The 23,764-nt window shown below is 50.0% G+C and overlaps 1 protein-coding gene across 1 annotated transcript in view; it reads left to right on the top strand.

Moving 5' to 3' along the window:
• Positions 1–646: 646 nt before the first annotated feature.
• The window catches only part of TNS3 (tensin 3), a 192,997-nt gene continuing 169,879 nt past the window's right edge, over positions 647–23,764 (top strand). Inside the window, exons 1-3 of the mRNA XM_024744006.1 lie at positions 647–666; positions 8,021–8,132; positions 20,086–20,123. The gene's annotated coding sequence lies outside the window, so the exon portion shown is untranslated. The remainder of the gene's footprint in view (positions 667–8,020; positions 8,133–20,085; positions 20,124–23,764) is intronic.

Genomic DNA, 23,764 nt, shown 5'->3' with positions numbered 1-23,764 from the left:
GTAGATTACCAGTGATACTGACCATTACAGATGCAGGTTTACTGGACAGTATACAAGATTTAAAATCCCCGAAGGCAAAGAGCCTGCGGGTTTTGATTTTAAGCCCCAGGGTCTGCATTCTTGGAGAGGTCTGAAATCCTAGTCAAGCTGTACTCCAGCCAGAGGCGGGGGTAAATCCAGTGGGAGGGCGGAGGGCGACGCAGGGCAATGGAAGGTTTGCCCCCCAGCCCTGCCCTAGGAGGCGTTTCTTCTCCACTTTTCCTGGGTTTGGCTGAGAAGCCTTTTGCCTTCTCTCTGGAGCTGCGTCTGGGGTGGGGGAGGGAGGGCTAATTCGTGTCAGATGGAGGGGCGCCGGGGGACCGTGCGCTCACTCTTCTGGCTTTTGTTCCCGGCATCTGACTTCTGACGGCAGAGTGGACTTGGAGTTGGCGGCCGCTTCTTTCCGGGGCTCCCGGGGTCGAACTTTTCCTGACGCCGAGACGCAGGGGCTCAGGAGGCATACCTGCCTGGCACCGCCGCCGGAGAGGGGTCCGCGCCTGCCTCTGCCTTCCTCGCCCGGCCCGGCTCTCCGCGGGGGCCAGGGCGGCCATGCGGCTGCGCGCCCTGACACCCGGGCCGCCTGGAGGGTGCGCGCGCGGGGCGCGGGTGCGCCGGCACCGGCGCCAGGTGAGTGGGAGCCCCGAGACGGGGGAGGGGCGCTGGAGCAAGGGTCAGGGTGCTGGGAGCGGCGACGCGGGCGCGCCGGGCGCTGGGACGGGGTGGGGGCATTTTTGGGTTGGTGTGCGCGTGGGCTTGTGTGTGCCCGCGTACCCCAGTCTGAGTGCCGACGTGCAAGTGTGTACGGGTGCCCGTGCACCCTTGTTTGCGCGTGCACGTTCGTTCACTCCTGTGCCCTTGTCTCTGCGCGTGCTCATGTGTCCGCGAGTGCGCGTGTGTCCTTGTTTGTGCGCGCGCGTGCACTTCCGCGCGCGTGTCCCCCCGCGTGTGCCCGTGTATGCGCGTGTTACTTGCGCAGGAAAGGAAGAGAGAGGGGGAGCAGGGCTTTGCCTGGTGGGAGGCCGGCGGCGCCCTGGTGAGCCCACATGGAGTGGGGGACAGTTCTGGCTTAATTTTCTAATCCTACTCCCTCTTGAACACACTTCCTTGGACTCCTTTCCTGGAATGGAAGTAGGACATTGGCAATTTCGCGGACTCGCTTCGTAGCCTGTGTTTCTTGCAAAGGAAGAGGGTGCTTAGCTCTGTGGGTGTGTGAGGGTGCACTAGCATTGTTGCAGAAATGTAAGTTAACCAGAGCCATGTAACGATACCTGGTCCTGGGACGGTCCTCCATGGCGTTTGAATTAAACAGAGCAGATGCCGGGAGGCGGCTCCTTACTAGGCTCAGCAGTCCTTTCTCTGAGTCTAATAATTAGGTATTTATTGCATTCGTCTTCCCGGAAATTTATGTAAGGTTCTGAGGAGTGAGAGTTTGTCAGACTGTCAGCTGCTTCGCATCACTTTGAGTTGTGTTGCATTCTATTTTTAGTTTAACAAACACTATTGCTGGGAAGCTTAGGGACAGTGTGTGGTATGCAGAGGGTGTCCCTGTACCCTGGGTCCTGTGGCTGCTGGTGGGTGGAAACATCTCTGGGCAGGAACACCCCAGAGGTTTGGGGTCCACTCTGCCTACGCAGGAAGTTTTTTTCGCGTTTAACTTCAGAGTCAAGTTGCTTGGTGTTTTTGCTCAGTATCTGCCCCGCCCCCAGAATTGCTACTGAAAGCTTCCAGGTATGAAAACCCACCCCTAAATCCTCTTTCCTGGAAGGAAGATATAGCTTGGATTGTGCTAATTTAGCCTTTGTGTGGGTAACTGTTGCTTCCGGAACATTAGCCCAGAGAACCTAGCAGAGAGGTCTGTGAGGTTTTGCATTTTCGCAGAGCAGAGCAGAAGGTTACCCTTCTGCGCTGCTGTGGGGCACTTAAACTCGCTCAATTCTGCAGAGATTTTTCTTTCTAAAAAGAGACCTCACAATCAAGACCAGCACTAATTACCCTGAACCCCTCAGGGAGTCCTTGTGGAACCCGCAGCCTTGCTCTCTACCCTTCCAACTGCCTGCTCCTAACAATTAAATGCAATTTTCCTGCCCTCATTGGCCCCGCCTCTTTGGGAGAAATGAAAGCACAGTATCAGGTGAAAACAAAGGCAGTCTAATCCTGTCTAGGCTCACTTCACAATGGAGATGTTATGTACAGATGAAGCGTGAGCAGATGTTATTACACTATCTGAAATGAATTCCTCCGCCATCCAGCCATTGAAATGGCTTCAGCCTCCCTACAGCACCTCTGCTGTTTCCTTCCTCCAGGCTTCTAGCTGTCGCCCAGCCCGCAAGAATATCACAGGAACACAGTGCCTCTTTCTCCCTCGTTATAATAAAGGTATTTGCAAGGAATAAAAGGTCACAGTATACCCCGCTGGCCCACAGAACACGGCCAGTTCATTCAGTCAACAAATATTAATTGAGGGTCCGTGGTTCACTGTCTACCAGGCACTGTGCAGGGGCCTCGTAAGACAAATGGATAAGCGCCTGGTGTCCCGCCTCTAGGAAATTACACAGGGGAGAAGGTGTGTAAACAAATAACTGAAATATGAGGGAGGGGCAAGTATGTACCAGCTGGCGGGATTACGATAGAGGGCCGTGTTTGTCAGCTACTTGAACGCCGACTCCTGTCTGAGCGTGAGACTCGGGTGGAGACTGGTTCTGAGCCCATATCCCTTATCTGTTGGCTGTGTGGTCTTGATCTCGCGTGCTGGTGCCTCGTTTGTTGAACAGTGGTTACAGCACAGAAGGGCCCTGCCAATGTCATGAACTTCATGATAGCAGTACCTTCGTCCCTCTTTTATAGGCATGGAGTACAAGAGCCCTGCTATCAAAAAGTATACAGTCTCTTGAGAAAACCAGAAACAGACGTGTGAACAAGCACGTAATAATAGTGCCTTACCACGTATGAGGAATAGCTTCTTATAGTATGGTCCATTATGTAGTGGAGGCTCTCAGTCCCAGCTGCAGATCAGAGTCACTGGAGGAGATGTGAAAAGATTTGTCGTCTGGTCCCACCTCCAGATAATCTGTTTTAATTGGTCTGGGGTAGAGCTTAGGCACAGCTGTTTTAAAAACTCTGCCCAAGTGATTCCCATAGACGGCCAGTGTTCATAACTGGTACCTGCCATAGCATTTGACTATTTACAGTAGCTTGGTTAATAGGTAGGAGGGGGCGGTATCCTTTCCCTTGAAGAGAGGTATGACTTGCCCTGGGTCATAGAGCTCGTACTGCAGGTGGCAGAACCGGCGAGAAGACTTCTGCTTGGTGCAGGACACTTTGCCTCATTTGACAGCCTTGACAAGATCAACACCAGGGGATATGTGATTGAGTGATGAGACTGCTGTAGGATTGCTGAGGAACTTGAAGTGGTCAGGAAGGACTTGGGGGAGGGTGGGACTAGAAATGGTCACAGTAGAAAACTATAAGTTACCAGCATTCTAGACAATTTGAATAGCAGGGGAAAGTTTGGGGATGGGCAAAGCATGCTTTAAAGTTGGAATGGCATGTCGGAAAGAGTTCTCTGCCAATTCCAGTCCATTAGTAGTTGCACATGGGGTTCTCCTTGTCAGCCATTGGTCAAGGAATACGGCGTTGTGGTCTGTGTGCTGTGTATTTGCTTTTCCTTTTATCAGTATCAGAGGAGCATTTGCTTTGTTGAAAATTAGGATTCAAGGTGTTCATTCAGTACCTCGTATTTATTAGTTATGTAGAATCCCAAGAACATACTTTCTTTGAAACTCTTTAGTTTAATGTTTTTATACTAAAGACACATTTTCAAAATATAATAGAAAACATCACATTGTACACTTAAATATGTGCAGTCTTCAAAGTTGTTTTGGGAGTTTTAAGTGCTTTGCATTTAAATATGAATTTTAGAATCAGTTTGCCAGTTATAAAAAAAGAACCTTCTGGGATTTTGATTGAGATTTTGTTGAATCTATAGATTCTATGGGAAGAATTGTGTCTTAATTACATTGAGTCTTCTGACCCATGAACATGGTATATCTCTCCATCTATTTATATCTTCTTTAATTTCTTTCCACAGTGTTTTGTAGTTTTTAGTTTATAGGTCTTTTGCAGTCTTGTTAGATTTATCCCTAAGTATTTCATATTTTTGATACGAATATAAATGGTAATATTTTTCGAATTTCAATTTCTGGATGTTTATTGCTGGTATGTAGAAATACAATCAGCTTGTGCATTCATTGATCTTGTATCCTTCATCTTTGCTAAACTCACTTGTTAGTTCTGGAGCTTTTTCATAGATTTCATCAGCTTTTTCTCCATAAACAGTGATGTCATCAGTGATTAAAGACAGTTTTTACTTTCTCCTTCCCAAACTGGATACCTCTTATTTACTTTTCTTGCCTGATTGCACTGATTAGAACTTCTGGGACAAGGTTAAATAGAAATATTGATTGCAGGAAACCTTGCCTTCTTTCAGATCTTAAAGGGAATGCATTTAGTCTTTCATCATTAAGTATGATGTTTACTGTAGGTTTCACATAGACGATTTTATGAAGTTGAGGAAGTCCCTTGTTATTCCTATTTGGCTTTTTTACCAGGAAATGGAAGTTAGATTTTATAAGAGATTTTTTTTTTGTTGTTGTTGTGTTCTGTTTTGTTTTAGTTAATTGATTGACATTTGAATGTAAAACCAACCAAACTTGCATTCTTGGGAGAAACCCAGTTAGCTATGATGTATTAACTTATGCACTACTTAAAAGTGTGTTATTTAGTTTCCAAATACTTGGGGAATTTTACTGAGACCTTTCTGTTTCTGATTCCTAATTTAATCCCATTGTGGTCAGAGAACATATTTAGTATGACTTGAATACTTTTAAATTTATTTAGACTTGTTTTATGTCCCAGAATATGGTCGACCTTGCTAAATATTCCATATGCATTTGAAAACAATGTGTATTCTGCTGCTGTTAGGTCAGATGTTCTATAAATGTCAATTAGGTCAAGTTTTTGATAATATTGTTCAAAGCTTATGTATCCTTGCTTATTTTCTGCAATAATTATCAATTATTATTATTGATAAAAATAATTATTAATTATTGAGAAAGAGTATGTTAGTTTGCTAGGGCTGCCATAATAAAATAACACAGGTTGGGTGGCTTAAACAACAGAAAATTATTTTCTTACAGTTCAGGAGGCTGGAAGTCCCAGATCAAGGTATTGACAGGTTTGGTTTTTCCCAAGGCCTCTTTCCTTAGTTTGTAGATGGTCACCTTCTCACTGTGTCCTCACATGAACTTCCCTCTGTGTGCAAAGCTTCCCTAGTGTCTCTTCTTCATATAAGGACACCAGCCCTCTTGGGTTAGTTTCCTACCCTTATGGCCTCATTTAATGTTGATGACCTCTTTAAAGGCCCCATCTTCAAATATGGTCACATTGGAGGTTAGGGCTTCAATATATGAAATTTTGGGGGACACAGTTCAGTCTATAACAAGGGGTAATGAAATTTCAGACTGTGTATGTTTGCCTATTTCTGTTTGCAATTCTATCAGTTCTTATTTCATATGTTTTGAAAGTTTGGTTATTAGATACATAACTGTTCAGGTTTGTTATATTCTCTTGTTGCTTTTACCCTTTCATCATTACGCAGTGCCTTTCTCTATCATTGGGAATGTTCTTTAATCTAGAATCGACTTTGTTATTAATATAGTCACTTCAGCTTTCCTTTGATTAACATTATCATTGTATATTTTTTCTATCCTTTGTCTTTTTTGAAAAAAAAATCTGACAATCCCTGCCTTTTAATTAAGAGATTTAAACTATTTACATTCATGTGATTACTAATATGGTGAGGTTTAAATCTATCATCTTGCTACTTGTTTTCCATTTCTCTCACCTGTTCTTTATTACAGCTTCTTCTCTTTTTTTTTATCATTTTAAGTTAATTGAACTTTTAAAATAACTTTGTTTTATCTTCTTTGCTGTATTATTACCTATAACTCATTATTTTAGTAGTGCTTTAAGGTGTATATTATACTTTTTTAGCTTGTCACAGTCTACCTTCCAGTGACAGTGTTATTACTTCACGTATATTGTGAGAGCCTTACAGTAGTATATACTAAGTATATACCATTTCTCCTTTCCTGAGTTTTGTGCTGTTTTATCATAAATTTTACTTCTACTTATGTTAAACCTCACATCACATCATTATTAGTTTTTGTTCAAACAGTTAATTTTTTTTAGTGAGTTTTAAGTAATAAGTGAAAAATCTTACATATTTGTCCACGTAATTACCATTTCTAGTGGTCTTCATTCTTTTGTGTAAAGCTGTATTTCCATCTGATATCATTTTCCTTTCGCCCAGACTATCTTTACCATGTCTTGTAGTACGTGTCAGCTGGTGATGAATTATTTCAGCTTTCAGCTTTTGTATATCGTAGGAAGTTTTTTTTTTTTTTTGCGGTACGCGGGCCTCTCACTGCTGCGGCCTCTCCCGTTGCGGAGCACAGGCTCCGGACGCGCAGGCTCAGCGGCCATGGCTCATGGGCCCAGTGACTCCGCGGCACGTGGGATCCTCCCAGCCCGGGGCACGAACCCGCGTCCCCTGCATCGGCAGGCGGACTCTCACCCACTGCGCCACCAGGGAAGCCCCAGCCTGAATTCTTAACTCCTTTCCTTCAATCCATGTAGTAAACTGGTTCCCCCTTCCCTCTCTGCATCCTGGAAGCTTTCTCCATGTAGGAATTTGGGGCATTCGTAGAGCTCACCTAATTTTTTTCCTGCCTCTGAGGAACTAGATAGGTTAATTTACCTGTTCATGAACACCCTATAAAGAGACTCATTCACTGTGTGCTCGTGTCTGACTTCTTTCATTTAGCGTAATAATGCTTTTGATGTTCATCCATGATGTTACATGTATTAGTAGCTTGCTCTTGTGTATACCAAATGATATTCCATTTTATGAATATACCATGGTTTGTTTATCCAGGCTCCTTGTGATGGGCATTTGGGTTACTTCCTGTTTGGGGCAGTTTTAAATAAGGTGGCTCTGATCGTTATTGCACGTGTTTTTGTGGACATATGTATTTTGGTGTCTGTAAGAGTGGAATTGCTGAGTCATAAGATTGGTGTAGGTTTAAAAGTGTGTATAAGTTGTCAAGCCGTTTTCCAAAGTAGTTGTACCATTTGTCTCCCATTCTCGGTAACATTTCATCATCTCAATGAATTTTAGTTATTCTGGTGTGAGTCATGGCCTCTGTGAGTCCATGTGGATATAGGTTACGTTAGAATACACTGTCACCTATCAGCAAATGGGAGTATGATTGGTGTTTGGTTTCGAAGGCAAATTGAAATTTTATAAGATCGTCAGCTATAGCTATGAGCCCTGACGCTACAAACACGGATTTGGTGCATAAGTGTTTCCCCTCGTCCCAGTGCCGGTGTGTGTAATGGGTTCAGTTCTGTACCAGCTTTAAGGAGGAACTGCTATCTTGTCACCCTGGTCTGGTGACAGCTTCTCCTCAGTACAGCAGTTCAGAGAGGCTAAGTGGCCAGGAAGCCAGTTGGTTAGTGACCTCTGCTATAATTGTGCTGTTTGCTGATCGTTTCTTCCAGAGGAAGAAGCGTTAAGATTCTGGGAATGCATGTGGATTCCTTTGTCACAGAAGCAGTGGCTGTAAGCCTGCAGTTTGTAAGCTAATACGCAATCACATAAGCCCTTCACCCAGGCGATTATGAACTGGTAGCATGTGGGCCGCCACCAGGGCCCTGGCACCGGGCGTGCTGACGGGGCATCCCAGGCCCCTGGGATCCCAGCCTTGGCAGGGTGCTGTCTTGTTCTTTTCTGTTTGCCTGGTCAAGTTCCTGTTTCAACCCTTCACCAACTCGGCTGGATTTATTATCTCCTGAAAGGGAAAAGAAAGAGCAAACGGGCTACGAATGGAAGAGCTGACACTTTCTCTCTCTACTTTTTCAGCCAGAAGAATTAACTTCGAGTCTGCACAGTTTTAAGAACAAGGCCTTTAAAAAACCCAGAGTCTGTGGCGTTTGCAAACAGATTATCGAAGGTCAAGGGATTTCATGCCGAGGTGAGTCCGCGTTTATTGTTCCCATGTTGATTAAACCGAAGCAAGTAAACAAACAAAAATCCAAAATGAAACCTTTTTTCAGGAGTTTCCAAAAGTTAAATCACGGAATTCCCCATCTCAGCCTGAGTTTCCCCCTACCCTCACTGGACCGGGACTGACCATATTTACACAGATATGTACTCATGAGAAATGTTTCCAGCAAGAGCAAAGCTAGTCCTATGGGAGAGGGGGCAGCAATGAGTGGCTCATGACGTATCTTCCGTCTGTCCTGTAGTGTCGGTAGCTCGGGTTATTCTACTTTCTGATCTCTTACCCGAGTTTACAGATGAAAACTTTCGGCTCTTTTGAGTGAGGGTCATCGCGTTACTGCCCTTTCAGCGTGTTGTCAGGCATTGCTCCTGTCGGTAAACAGCCACCAGCTTCACTCTTTGGTGCTTAAAACCCAGGTAATCAAGGCAACTTGCTATTTTTTGTGCTTTCACGTTAGTAAATCTGTGTAAGGGACATGTGAGCAGGACGTCTCTTGTTTCCCTTGAACCCTAGAATCGTGGTTCTGTGTCACAGAACGGAGGCAGGTTGGGGGACCTGGCAGAAGGCTTTGGGCTGTTCCGGGGCTTCTCATCACCGGTGGGTTTAGGATTTCCTCCGTAGAACATTTTCAGGGCTGCCTCCGGGCTCCCTTTCCCCCCTGTGGACACCCTGGCACACGGTCCCTGATGGCTGCTTTGGGGTTGGGCAGCCTCGAGGAAGGATGCACGATGGTCACACTTCGTTGGGACCCAAGAGCGGGCAGGAGGCAGCTGTGGCCCCTCCTCTGAAGGGCCCCTCCACGGTCAGTGATGATGGTGCCCTGGTGCCGTCAGCACGTCACCAGCTCCCACCTGTCCTTCCCCCGCTGTGGCCTCGTGGGGATGCCAGAAGCCCCCTCCCTCCCCGGTCCCCCAGGGGTCTCTATTTCAAAGTTGACACACCTGCTTCTCAGAGTGCATGGCCCTCTCACCTTGTCCCTGGATGCAGCCTGTCTCACGGGGCCTGGTGTCTCCTCTCCATGTAGAAAGGGTGAGCCGGGCCCCGGGGGCTGAGGGGTCACCTGTGGAGGTGCACATGGGACATGGATCCAGCGCCAGGCCTCCTCAGCACGGGCCCTCTCCCCATATCAGCAGGCATGCATGGGTGTGTATGTACACGAACACACACGTGTGCATGTGCAGACACACATGGACACGTGCTCACAGGCACATATGCACACACACGGAAACGTAGAGGAGGGTGTGACAGAGACGTGGCTGGGCTAGGAGCACAAGCTGGTGCTCTGAGTCTGTCAGGGGTAAAGTCTCCTGCTGTGAGTCCACGATGTGGGTTGTAACCGTTCCTCCTCTGGACGGCTGGTGCGAGGTCCGAATGAGACAGGTGTGAGGTGCTTATAGCCCACGTTCTGGTACTTAGCTTTGCAGTTGCTGTGATGATTCTTTTTCCTCAATGCCTCCAACTGAATGTGCCATGGGCGATTCCCACGTGGGTGACACCCGGGGCCCTTGGCTGGCTGCTGTCCACACGTGCAGGTCATGAGCACAAGCGAAGGTGGTTTAGCTCCATAGGCGCAAGGGCTCTGTTTCCCACATACGTTTAACACGGCCTGGTTGTGACAGCTTGTCTCTGTGGAGAGCCAGTTTCCTTCTCATCTCTGCACAGCTGAGGCCCGAGCTGACTAAGGCCCAAATGTCCTTTTTAAAATCTCAGTGCCTCTGCTCTAACCACCTACAAGAAACAGTTATTCTTTTCAAAGTAAATAGAAGCGGTGAGATCTGACCAGCTTGGAGACAGCGGTGCCCAGCAGCCAGGCTCTCCTCTCAGGCCAGGGCCTGGCTCCCTGCTTGGTCCCGAGGATGCTCACGGCCCCCAGCACCGTCCAGGGCTTGGCGTGAGAGTGCATGTCCGGGCTTGCGCCTCCCTCCCTGTCCTGCAGCTTCCCAGGCCCATAGGGGCCAGGAGGGCTCCCAGATTATCCTTTGGTTCTTAATGGTCTGTTTTATGGCATTTTTAGTGTGTAGTGTGTGAGATGTCAGGGAGGACCAAGGGGCCTGTCGGCATGGTGTGGATGGCACGTGGCTGTGGAATTCTCTGGAATTCTGTTGGGGGAGGGCAGCCAGATCTCAGGATCCCACTGCGTGCTGCGCTGCCTGGTTGCGTCTTGGCCCCGAGGACCCTGTGCCCAACACGGAAGGGCAGGAGGGCGGCAGGGCGGTGACAGTCCGGCCTTGTGCAGTGCCGTCTCGTGACCTGTGTGGCCCACGCTTCTCTGCTCCAAGAATCGCTGTGTGGTTACGTTTTATCTCACAATCTAGCCCCATGGAGATCACTTTTTTGACCCACCTAGTTTTCTTTTCCTTGAAGAAAATCATTCACTGACAACGGTCCCGTAGGTGCCCTCTCCCTCAGGGGGGTTCGTCTCCACGTCTCATTTCCCCTCAGGGACACTCTGCCACTGTCTCCTGGGCAGGGAAGCCAGGGCAAACACAACGTGACCCCAAGGCGCCCGCGCCCGTGTGTCGCCCCAGCGCTTGGCTGGGACGGTTTGCATAGTTTGGAGGCAGTGGAAACAGATCGGGGGTTGGGCGCGGGTCCCGGGGCAGCTCCTCTCTCACGCTTCCCTTCCCGGTGCGTATGCCCCAGCAGACATGCCACGCTCCCTGTGTGCACACCTGGTCTCTCCTTGTGTTATCTCAAGGCCACGTTCCTCCGTTCCGAGCCCTCTAGCCGAGGGGACGTGTACGGACTCTCCCTGAGGGGCCCTGGGTCCATCCCCCGTGGCCGGGTGGTGGCATTTGCTGCCCTGAAGCACGTGGCCGGGACCGCTGGCTCGCAGAGGCCACCTCTGGGGCCTGTGTGGCTTGGGGAAGCCATGTCCTTGGCCCAAGGACTCAGCCGCCTGGATGTGGGCCCCAGAGAGCTGCGCTACTTGGAGAAGTAACCGGGAGCAGGTCTGCGTGAGGGCCAAGGCCCAGGACTTGGTGGAGAGGCCCGCTGACGTCAGGGATGCCCGTGTGCCCGGGGCCCCACGTGGGTTCCAGGACAGGCAGTGGGCGGTGTGGAAGGAAGCCCAGTGGCGGGTGCCCATGCAGGCATCAAGTCCTGATTTCTGGGTCCTGCATGGAGGCCGTTCCTAATGTGGTGAGTGTCACCCCTTGGGCACATGTGCATTGAGGGGCTGGGGACTCACCTGTATCACTGTTAGTGAGATATCTGCCGATTTCTCTTCAGAAAAAGGTTTTCTAGAACTCCTTCATACGGTGGAATTTAAACACCTGTGAGAATACTCAATGGATTATCGTATTTATGTACCTAACTGTAGAAATTGTGTGAATAAACAGTAGCTACTCTTTTTTGAGAAGGAAAGAACTCTATGTGCCAGAAGTCCTTTAGACGTTACCTTCTTAAATTAAACTGCTGTGTGCGGGAGATGCAAGACTCCATCCCAGGGTGGTTGTGACAGTCTGCCTCTCACGGATGCCATCGTGTGTGAAGTGGGGCTGCTGCTGGATTGGGAGCCCGGCAGAGTCTCTGCGGGTATAGACGGGGCCTGACAGGGTCAGTGGTTGGCTCCTGCAGAAGCCGCTGTGGCCCTGGACAGGCCCCTTTCCTGGCCCTCAGTTTGGTGACCTTTACAATTTGCGTGTTGAGTAGTTAATGTCTAGGATTTCTTCCTTTTGTCAGTAAGCTATACAGGTACCGTAAAACCCTCGGACAGTATAGTAGTTTCCTCTCCCTGTAGTTTAGGTGTATGTCATATACATTTGCACGTCGAGGCCGTGTGTGTGTGCTGCCTGTAGACATCATGTGTCTTCTCTCAGTAACCACGCACAAGCTGTGTGAGGCCTCGGCGAAGAGACCCTTCCTTTGGTTCATTTCTGGAGAAGCAGCAGGGCATGGTGGAGGGGAGCATGGACCCTGGAGACAGGCTGCCAGGGTTCCTGCCCTGCCACCCTGTGCTTGAATTCTCTTTTAGAGTCATTGTGAGTGACAGATTAAATGCACGAGGAACACAAAGAACATTGATTGGCCCAAGGAAGTGTCCAGTAGTGTTAGTGATGACGGCCATGTCGACGTTGTTTTTCCTGTTGGTCATGGTGACATTGGTGATGGTGGAGAAGAGTTAGGTGTGTCTTCTGTGACTCGAGCTTAATATTTTTACTGTTTTTGTCTAGTTCCTTCCTGACCCTCAAGTCCCTTATTTTCACCTATTAACCTATTTTGCCACAAGTTTTTTATGTGGTTAACTTAGAAGAAAAAATTTAATTTTTTTTTTTTTTTTGCGGTACACAGCCCTCTCACTTTTGTGGCCTCCCCCTTTGGGGAGCACGGGCTCCGGACGCGCAGGCTCAGCGGGCACGGCTCACGGGCCCAGCCGCTCCGTGGCACGCGGGATCCTCCCGGACCGGGGCACGAACCCGCGTCCCCTGCATCGGCAGGCGGACTCTCAACCACTGCGCCACCAGGGAAGCCCGAAAAAATTTAACTTTTAAGCAGCTGTCGTTTGCACATCGAGGCTCCCTTGCCCCTACTTCTCAAACTGTAGCTACAGGGAAAGCCGCAGATGGCCGGTGAGTGATGGGTTAAGTGTCTGGTGTGGTTTGCCCTCTGCTGCTGAGAACCCCGCTGAAGCGGTTCCTGCTCTGCCCTCCCCACCAGCCAGGGCTTTGAACAGGTGACCTCTTCTCACTGCTCCACCAAGATCCCTCGGGTGGCTTCAGTGGCCCAGTTTCCACGGACGGTCTTGCTCCAGACCCACACTTGAGGGCACTGGCGTGGTGGATCTTGGCGTTCTAGACCTCAGTGGGTGAGTCTTTTCCTGGGTGTTGAGAATTGTGGGTTCTGCGAGATTTGGCCCCATGGGGGAGATGGATCCAGAGAGGATGCAGTGTCAGATCAAGGCTGGATCTAATAATGGAATAGGAGAGAACAGACTGGAATGGAAAAAAATAAAGAAATGCTTCTCAGTCGTAGGGAGAAGCCTGAAGGGAATGAAGGTTGAGAAAAGGAGCAAAACCAGAGGGAAAAGGGCACGGAGGGGGTTTTGTAAGGAATATTCGATAATGACTTTCCCCCTTCAGTTAACGGAACACATATTAAGCACCTGCTAGAATAAAAAGGTGAAAAAGCTGTGACCTGTGAGGGGGGAGCTCTGAGGCTGAGGGGGGAGTCCTGTCTGTCAGGCTGTCACTGTCTACAATATCCTAAGGGATAAATAGACAAAGCTTAGGGCTGGATGGGCAGATCGGTAAGTGTAGATAGTCAGCGCTTGCTTTGTGCCAGGTGCTGAATTAGAACCGCAGGACATGGTGGCAGTTATGACCAACATGGCGAGGAAGAGGAGCGTGTGACCAAGCAGTGAATGTGGCGTTGGGCCCTCTGCCCTCTGCTGTGGGCGTCCGGTCCCCCGTCACGTGTAGCTGGTGACTGTGGACGCGGATAAGCTGGTGAGCTTGAGGGCAGAGGCAGGAGAAGCAGAGGTGATGCCCAGGGCTCGTCTCTCTCTTGGTAAATATGTGTAGAGTATTGTATGACAGGCCTGTAAACCAGGGGCCTGGATTCCCAAGGCTCCTGGAGACGTCGGGAGAATAGCAGTTCCAAGACAACGTGGAACAATGTGGGGCGTTTCAGAGCCAGACGCTCTGGGCAGCTGCTGCTATGGGAGCGGATTCCTACCCATGACTTTGGAAGCCCCTGTTTGACCAGGGAGCCGAGTGTGGAATGCAGACCTCAGACTTGTGGAGGTGAGGATTCGTGTGTCATTAATTGCAGGAAACTCACGAGAAATGCACTGGGAACATACCCCCTCCCAGGGTGGAGAAAGGCTCCTGATGGGAAATGCTGAGGGAGCATTAGGGAGTCTACCCTGACCTTGGCCTTGAGCTCAACCCACTCTTTCACTTGACTGCTTCTCTGCTTTTCATTTTTGCAAGTCAATGGATGAAAAATGGTGTCTCGCTTTATTACGATTTTCGTTCGCCTGGTTATCACTGAGGCTCAGCATCTAAAGAGATACAGAAAAGATGTCTGTAATGTTTATTTAGTAAACTAGCCTTTCAAATCCTTGGCTCATTTAAAAACTTAGATAATTTTTCTTCTTGATTTCTAAGAATTCATTATATTATAATATTAATCTTTCTATCATTAAATTAGGTAGGACTTTTGCGGAGTTTTGATGGATTTTGACCTACAGAAATGTCGGTTCCTTACCAGTTCCAACTTACGTATTGCAGACATTGCGAGCAGTTGCTTGCCTAATTTTTTTTGTGGAGTGTTTGTCATGTGAAAGTTTTAAGGTTCCGCTTATTCAAATCTACCCGTCATTTCATTTCATTTCTGTTTTTGTTCCTATTTAAGAATGCCTTCCCTTCTCTATGGTCATAACGATGTTCTACCGTACTTTATTCTGATGTTCATTTCTGCTTTTCCAGTTCTCATCCAGTTTCACAATTTCATGGTTGATTCATCTGGAATTCATGTTATTTAGGTTATTTTTCATGAGCGAGCTGGTTTCTCCAGCGTGATTTATTGTGTAGCTCGTCCTTTTGTAACTGAGTATGACGATGTCTTTCCCCTTTCCGTTCTCACGTGAGGCCCAGCCCATTGCACGTGTCTGTTTTTAACAGAGTTTGTACTGTACATAGTTTTATATCTTTTCACCTTGCCTGTTATAAGCATTGTCACATATTAGCTCTTTAGAAGTTATGAGTTTTCAATAGTACTCCATATTTTATTTGTGGATATAAGTTTTCTTCTTTATTGCTTCAGTAACTTCTTTCTTCATGGCAGAAACGAGTCTTTGATATCCCTTTGTCCTACTCCTCATTACGTACAATGAGAAGAGGGGCATTGTTTTACCTATATATATATGGCGCATGCTTTGTGTGACTTAAGAGGCTGGATCTTCCTAGCTGTTTCTGCATTCAGTGTTTTTCACCACGGTATCAGTTAAAGTTCTTCAGCAAAAAAGAACCAACAGGATGTATATGGAGAAGGAAATTTACTGTAAGGAATTGGTCCACACAGTGTGGAAGCTAAGTCCCACCTGTAGTCGGCACGCTGTGACCCAGGACAGCCAATGTGTAGTTCCTTTCTGAGTCCTAGTCCCAAGACAGGAGAAGACCGTTGTGCCAGCTTGAAGACAGTCAGGTAGGGAGAAAGAATTCTTTCTTACTCCCCCTTTTATTCTGTTCAGACCCTCAGTGGATTGGATGAAGCCCACCACATTGGGGGGGACAGTCAGCTTCACTCAGTCTGCAATTCCCAATATTTTCCTTATCCAGAAACACCCTCCCAGACACACCCAGAATAATGTTTAAGCAAATATCTGGGCATCTTGTGGCTTAGTGAAGTTGACACATAAAATTATCCATCAAAAAACATGGACAAAACATTGTTTTGGTTGAAGTATTTGAAGAAAATCCAGCTCTATACAGATACGTATTTGGAAAAGAAAGCATATTCTTTTTTGATATTACACCAAAAATCAAATGATAGTTTCTTAAAGTTTAGTTTCCAAAGAAGACATGTAAGTGGCCAATTAGGTACATGCAGAGGTGCTCTACATCACTAATTCTGAGGGAAATGCAGATCAAAACCATAATGAGATAACACCTCACGCCCGTCAGAATGGCTGTCATCAAAAAGACAAGAAAAAACAGGCTTTGGCGAGGATGGAGAGAAAAGGGAACCCTCATACACTGGTGATGGGAATATAAATCGGTTCAGCCACTGTGGAAGACAGTATGGAGGTTCCTCAAAAAGTGAAAAATATAATTACCATATGATCCAGCAATTCCACTCCTGGGTATATATCCAGAGGAAACAAAATCAGTATCTTGAAGAGATGTCTGCACTCCCGTGTTGATTGCAGCATTATTTACAATAGCCAAGACATGGAAACAACCTAAGTGTCCATCAGTGCATGACTGGGTAATGAAAATGTGGTGGGTGTGTGTATGTGTGTGTGTATAATGAAATATTCAGGTAATCCTGCCACTTGCCACCATGGATGGGCCTTGAGGGCATTATGCTAAGTCAAACAGAGAAAGATAAATACTGTATGGTACCATTTCTATGTGGAATCTGAAAAGAAAAGAAAACTCCTAGAAACAGAGAGTAGGAGAGCGGTTGCCAGGGACTGGGGGCTGGAGAAATGGAGAGGTGTTGGTCGAAGGGTACCAACTTTCAGTCATAAGGCGAATTGGTTCTGGGGATGTAATGTACAGCGTGGTGCCCGTAGTTAACACCACTGTTTTGTGTACTTGCAAGTTGCTGAGGGTGTAGATCTTAAGTGTTCTCACCACACACACAAAATGGTAACCATGCGAGTGATGGATGTGTTAATTGACTTGACTGTGGTAAATGTTTCACAGTGTGTATGTATGTCAAATCATCATATTTGTACACTTTAAATACATACAACGTTGTCAATTATACCTCAGTAAAGCCGAGAAAAAACCAACAAAGTAGGAGCTGCCAGTGGCTGGCTCCTGAGAAAAGGGGTAGATGAGAAGCTGACGGTCAGAGTGAACGTGTACATTTTGTCTTTTCATGTACATTTTGGCCTCTGCAGTTGGGGGGGGTGCATTCTGTTGGGGAAGTTCTGGTGCCTTCCGGGGCCTTCCTTTATCCTGGGGGCTGTGCTGCACAGAGGGTCAGTCGGGTGAAGAGGCTCCCGCCCTGTGTGGTCCTGCCGGGCACTGGTTTCTGAAAGCGGACCTGGAACAGAGAAGGGTCGTACGCCGTTGTCCAGGGAATGACACCCCAGGTCTCATCCATGAGCTCCAGGCTCCCATCAGGAATTAGGCAGAAGATCTGTAGCGCCTTTGCGGGATATGGTGACATTTGGTGGTGGCTGTGGGATGAGAGCTGTGATCAGACTGTCCATGGTGGGCGCTCAGTCTGTTAGCCTCTGTCCCTCCTGTCATGTCGCTGTTCCAAGAAGGTGGAGGCACACAACAGATGATACCTTCCCTGGATGAGCTTGGCCTGGTCAGGAGATATAGACGCACAGAAACTACTTTGAAATGATGCACGATGGGATGGGTGCTGGAGGGAGAAATGTGGCCAGGGCTCCCGCAACCCTGTCAGGCACTTAGCCTTGCCTGGCGGGGCAGGGTGGAGGGAGGGAGGGCTTCCTGGAGGAGGCGGCGGCACTCGCAATCTGAGGAGGGTGTGTCCGAGGTGCTGGAGCCGGGGAGGCTGGGAGTGCTGGATGTCGCATCTGTGCTGAGGAGCTGCCCTTGCTACTGTGGGCAACAGGATTGGAAACCGGGTCTGGACGCTGTTCCCATCAGTGTTTATAATATGTTGGAAAGGCAGTGTGTGGCTGGTTGAAAAGTGGGGGCAGATACGGGCTGGAATGCCAGCCTGCGTAGGCCCTGCTGGGTCCTGGCACTTGCCCAGTTTCTCTCTGATGGTGGTCCCGAGGATTGAAGGCAAGGAACACGCGGGAAGCATTTCGCTTGGGGTCGCCCACAGATCCCACAAGCCGAGGGTGAATTGCTACTCCGGGGAAAACCTGAGGGACCATCCACGCTGCTGGCGTTCGGGTAGAAAGTTCATAATACCGTGGGGCCACCTCCCAGGACCCCCGCCTCGGCGCGCGGGCGGTTTGCACAATTCACTGTGATCACTTGAGCTTTGTGGATGTGACGATTTGCCCTATGACGGCCTGCGGCTCTCTCGTGGCCCAGTGGGCCGTCCACCATGAACGTGTCACACCGCTGTCATCCTGCTTTCCACCGACCGCAGCCCTTTGTGGGTGGAATTGGTTTGTCGAGCTGCTGCGTAAGCAGTTACCCCCAAAGTTAGTGACTTACCGTGACAATACGTTCTCTTCTCACTGCTTCTGTGGATCAGGAACTGGGGAGTCACGTGGGCCGGCAGGGCAGGCTCAGGATCCCTTAAGAGGCTGCCTCACCTGAAAGCTCTCCTGAGGCTGGAGGACCCACTTCCCAGGTGGCTGCCTCGCACGCACGGCTGGCTGGCAGGGCGGAGCTGCCTGCTGGCGGGAGGTCTCAGTTCCTTCAGGTGGGCCGCCTCCCCAGGGCTGCCTCAACGCCTCACAGCGTGGGCCAGGCTCCCCTCAGAGGGGCGATCCAGGAGACCAGGGCAGAGGTCACTCGCCACGCCCTGTGCCAATCCTGCCTCAGCGCACGACCAGCTCTGTCACTGTGAGGGGACTGCGCGGGGTCACAGGAGCCAGGAGGATCCCTGAGGCCACCTCCCCGGCTGACTGCCTCGGGAGGTCGTGCTCCTGTCCTGCCTGCTAAGTGGACAGGCCTGCCCCATCCAGCGTGTGTGGACAGAGCTTCCTCTGGGGCAGGGGGAAGTCTTCACCTGCATTTCTGCTAATTTTCACTTTCCCAAAGGCCAAAGGGCCCCTCAACTGCCTTTCTCTCTATCTCAGTCCTTCCGGCTGGCCTCTGGCCCCTGGCTGTCCTCTGTCTGAGATTTTAATCTGGTGTGAAAGCCTCTTTTATTCCCATGGCCAGTTTATCTCAATTAGAAAATCACTCATCGCCTTTGCGGGGTGGGGGGGGTGGGAAGGGGGGACCCGTTAGAAAATGTAGAATAAATATTTGTTTTTGTGAATAATTTCACAAACCTCAGATGCACAGAGAGAGTTCAAAAAATAGATCTTGCAAAGATAATAACCCTGGCTCTTCCCTGCTGGAGTTCCAGGGACCACCCCCCAGGCACGGGCTGTTTTTGTTACTTTGTTGTACCCTCATTCGGGCCCAGGTAGACTACGAGTTCCGGCTTTCTGTCCTCAGCTCATACACAAGAGAGGGGGAAGATACGGGGGTGAAAAGTTTGGGCCTCGAAGCGCTAACCAGGATTCGGGGCCTGTCTCCTGACCTCCAAGGCCTCATTCTTCCAGGACCACACACTTCTATACGTAGACATTGTGCTTTGCAGTTTCAAAGCAGCGTCCCGTGAACGATTCCATTTTGGTATCACGATAGCCCTGGGAGAGGAAAGAGGCCCAGAGAGGTCACTGGTCCTGTCTAGAGCAGCCCAGCTGGACAGGGCCAGGAAGCCCCCAGGTCCCGTGCCCCTAAGCTCAGGTCCCTGTCCCCCATCTCACAGCTGCCCCACGGGTTCACCAGATGGATGCCCGCTTGGAGCCCACATGGGAGCTTGCCCTGGGCTTATCTGGTACAGTTGCTTCATTCTGTGCTGTCTCGCTGTCCTGCTGCCTCTGCCTGGAAGCATCGGCAGGCAGGCCCCCGTGCCCCGAGCCACCGTGGTGTGGGTGAAGCCTTTCATGTCCTGTCAGCACAGCTGCAGCCTCTGGACGGCGGGCCTGTGAAATCCACATTGGTTCCGGCTCTATCTGCATTGTTAGGGCCTCCGAACCAACACATGCCTCTCTCAGTCCACACAATGGCCTGGGTTGAAGGATCCCCTGCAGGGATTTAGACGTGGATTTGTTCTGACAGTCAGTTCTTAAGTTGTCCGGAAGTGGAAGGAGCGTGGAACTCAAATGTCCAATTTCTGACTAATTTAAAGGCGCCAGTCCTGAGTCTTCTGGGGCACTTTCAAGTTTCTCTCCTTTCTTCAGGGAGAAGCTGTAATTTCCAGCCAAACACGGATGCTTTCTACTGCTCAGGTTCACCGCCTTTCTCCTGCAAGGCCCTGATTTGGCCGCCTGAACCCCTGGAAAAGCCAGTGTGTTTGTAACTGCTCCCCAGCGTCCCCACCTGCGCCATCTGGGCCGTCGCTGACACTGCAGAGGGTGGCTGGGTTCTTGGACGCCGTGTCCATCCATCCCACACTCTGTTGAACTCGGCGTCGTGTCTAAGGTGTCTAAGTGAAAAACCTCCCTCAGTCCGGACGTTCTCCAAGGATTGAGAATTTGGAGATGTAGAAAGTATTGAGAGACTGCTCAACATTCTTTCTCCTTCTCTTGCAGCCTGCAAGTATTCCTGCCACAAGAAATGTGAAGCCAAGGTAAGTGTTGCATTGCTCTCCCATGGGGCTTCTGGAGCCGAATTGGCCCGCGTTGAATGATGTACATGGGAGGGGACTGCTTTGGACCGTGGCCACAGAAACGGAACGCTTAAGAAACGGCTGCTAGATGCTTTTCGATAGGGTGTATAGTTTTCATCTGAAGAATAAACTGAGGAGCTATGAAATCCATGTTTTTAATTATAGAAAAATAGCTCTTAAGAATTTGGTTTCAGATAAGAATTCGGTAATTTTGTCCTGGCCATCTCACAGCCCTCTCTCCACAACAAATGATCCCTTCTTTCCAATCACATCGACGTACTGCTTTTTTTAATGGCAGAGAGGGGGTGGGGATAGGGGTGAGGGCACATGCCTGGCCTTGAGAATTTTTCTGGCTTCTTTTCTGAGGGTAGTTCATAGATGGGCTGGGGTTTTCAGGCTGTCATGGACGTCTGGGGACCCTGAATCACGGAGTCCTGCATTCCCTGGTAGGGTTCAATTGCTGGGTGGCCCTACAAAGTGCTTGAGGCCTGGGTGTACTGGGTTGGGTGTAAGGCTTTGATTAGTGGGGAACGAGGAGGCCTGGAAATGGCATATGGAAGCTGCAGGCACCCCTAGACGGGGCCCTGGTTTTCTACGCAGGTCCAGATGTCTGCACCTCTCACGCTTCCCAGGTACGATGTTACCTTCAGTAGAGCCAGGGCCCACGCGTCGCTCCTTGCTGACTGGCCGGTCCCACCTTTGTGGGACCCCCTCAGGTGCCCTGCAGGCTGCCCCTGGTGGGTGGAGGTCCAGGGAGATGGGGTTTCTGAGAGTGCTGGGATTTTGTTGCTGCTCTGGACCTCACGGCTCAGCCTCTCCTGAGAATTTTCGACTGGTCCTTGGGCTCCGAGTGGAAGGAACGTGTGCTGGACGCGGGCTTCGTGGACCTGTGGGCTGGCTTCACGTGCGTGCGCTCTCCCTGTGAGGACCAGGATCCTGCTTTCCTCCACTGTCCCCACGATCCACACAGGCACGCACGTGAAGTCACACACACGCACACGCTTCACGTTCATACGGGCACTCACACACAGTCCACACTCACACGTGCCCACATACACGCACACACAAACACACACACGTCACACACACGCACGCAGTTTACCCGCACGGGCACACGACCACACAGATGCTCGCACACAAAGCTAGAGAAATTACAGGTGGGTCTAGCCCTGCTTTTTTTTTCAAGAAAGAGATTAAATGACTTTGCTTATTAAACTTCTCATCATGGAGCCTTTGGGACACATGCAGAAGTGGCGAGGCTATAGGATGGAGCTCTGCACTGCACTGTTATCCAGCCCCCAAGTCGGCAGCCCCCTTGCCTCCGTCTCTTCCGAGGTGTCACATGATGTGTGTTTTAGTCGTCTCAGGATCAGGCCACGTGGCGGAGCTTTGGGACATTTCTGCTGTCACTTGCGGTCTCACTGTGGAGAAGGCTTCCCTTTCTGTCCAAGGCCAGGCATTCTTACTCACACTGACCCCTGGGCAGGACTGATTTCTAACCTTGGTTATTCTAGGTCTGCTTTGCTCACAAATATGCTCGTCTTTCCAGTGTGCTGTGTACTTTAAACCTAAGTGACCGTGTCAGAGCAGAGATTCCTGCACGCAGTGGAGGTGGGGAAGATGCCACCTTGGGGAATATTCCGGATTTCCCGGAGGGTTTTCCCCCCCGTCTGCCTGCCGAGGGTTTGGACGCGCCCCCAGCCCCCGAGGGTCCCAGCTGCAGCAAGCCTTGTCCTGCGGAGCTTGTGCCTCGTCACCCCGGTGGGGCGGAGAGTGGGGAGAGCCACTACCAGAGCCCTGCTTGTCCCGTGTCATGCTGCACGCGTGAGTGTGCGTCGTGTGCAAGGGCCTCCTCCCGTGACACTCTGCCTGGCCCGGCCATTCTTGACCCGCAGCTGCAGACTGAGCCCTGCTGCCCTTGGCACTGTTTCTCAAAGGGGGCCCGGTGCCAGCTACTTAGGGGATTGAATTCTTTGGTTCAAAGAATATTCCAAAAGTCTTAACTATCACTGATTATGGCATTTCTAGCCACAGTAATTGGCAGTTTGCTAGGGATAGATAAGCTTTTATTCTTATTAGATCATGGTGGAGGGGGAAATGTATCCGTAGTCATTTTTTTTTGGATAACGCAGCTTTGAATGGCAGGAGAGAATGCCACTAGCAATAACAAAGACTCTTCTTATTCCAAAACTATAATGCCATTGCTGCTGAGCAGACGAGGGCCGCCCCTGGAGATAAGCACGGGGTTGGGGGTAGGGCAGCTCAGTCTCCCAGGAGCTGAGACGCAGCTCCCCCAGACGGCTGGGTCCTTGATCACCACACGTCTGTGCCTAACCGTGCGTGCCCGGATTTCTTCGAGACTGAGAAAGCTTACGTGAAGCTTTGGTCAAAAACACAGGCTTTGGCCTAACGTCTGGCCCATCCATCCACTTACTGACTTGGGGAAGGTATGGGCTGCGGGTCCCCTCTGCGCTGGGAACACCGAAGGTGAGGGCACAGCACGATCCCCGGAGCGTGTTCGTGTGCGCTTAACCCCGCTGGCGTTGTCGTTGCCCTGCTGCTGCCAGGGCCACCATCAGAGGCTTCCAGTCAGGCCCGGGATGTCCTCTTGGTAGAGCAGGAGATGTGGAAGGAGAGAGACATCCTGCAGAAAAGGGGCTGAGCTATCGACTGGGGGCTCAGGCAGGGAAACGGAGCCTTGAGCTAGGACTGAGGGCACTTTATTCCTGGCCGTCGGGTAGCATGCCCCCCCCAGGTGAGGCCATGCGGTCCCAGGGTACATGGAGGCAGAGACCTGGGCTTTCATCCTCCTTGTCTCCTGGAGCAAGTCCGGTTCCCCGGAGCCTCAGTTTCTTCATGCATAAAATGGGTCAATAATCGCTTCTGCAATCCACCTGAAACAGCTTGCTTTTAGCTGTTAATTGTGGTAGTAGTAATTATTTAAATTTTAAGGAAGCAGAATAATTTATGTATAATTACTGGAAAGTTTGGAATTCTAAGTATCTTGCTCCCTGGGAGGCTGTGCTTGTTCATGGGTGCCACATGAGCTGTTTGGGCAGAGTGACTTGGTTTTTTTTTTCCTGGCCCCTGGTTGACTCCCTGGCAAGAGAAAAGAGGAAGTAGGAGAAAGAAAGCTGTTTCAGGAAGGCAAATGTTGGTGCGGAGACACTTGGGGGATGGGGGTGCGGCAGAGGGGGTGTTCTTTGAGCTTTGGTGCACTGGCGAGAGCACCGTGCCTCCAGCAGGTTTCCGCAAATGTGAGGCCCCGCATGGGGGCTGAGCCGGCAGAACTGGAGCGCACACGCAGTGTGGAATAGCCCTCTCTGCCCTGAGCTGCCTGCCGCCGGCTCAGAGACTGTCCTCGGACCCCCTGTGTCCCGTCCCTGGCCTGCACAGCACACAGCCCGGGGCCAGCTGTCCTCTGCTCTTTCTGAGCCTGCCTTGATGTGGCGCCTTGTTGGAGATAAAGACCAGAACTGCAGGGGCTGCCACTTGGTTTCCGGACAGGAGAGGATTCCCGGGCTCGGCTGGCTTCTTTGTCCGTCCACCATGCGGTAGCTCCGCTGCCCACTTCCACCTCCCGTAGAAGCAGAACTCTTTGT

The sequence above is a fragment of the Neophocaena asiaeorientalis genome, unplaced genomic scaffold, assembly GCF_003031525.2.
Source record: "Neophocaena asiaeorientalis asiaeorientalis breed wild unplaced genomic scaffold, Neophocaena_asiaeorientalis_V1.1 scaffold137, whole genome shotgun sequence".
NCBI lineage: Eukaryota > Metazoa > Chordata > Mammalia > Artiodactyla > Phocoenidae > Neophocaena > Neophocaena asiaeorientalis.
This window is presented reverse-complemented; position numbering and strand designations above follow the sequence as displayed.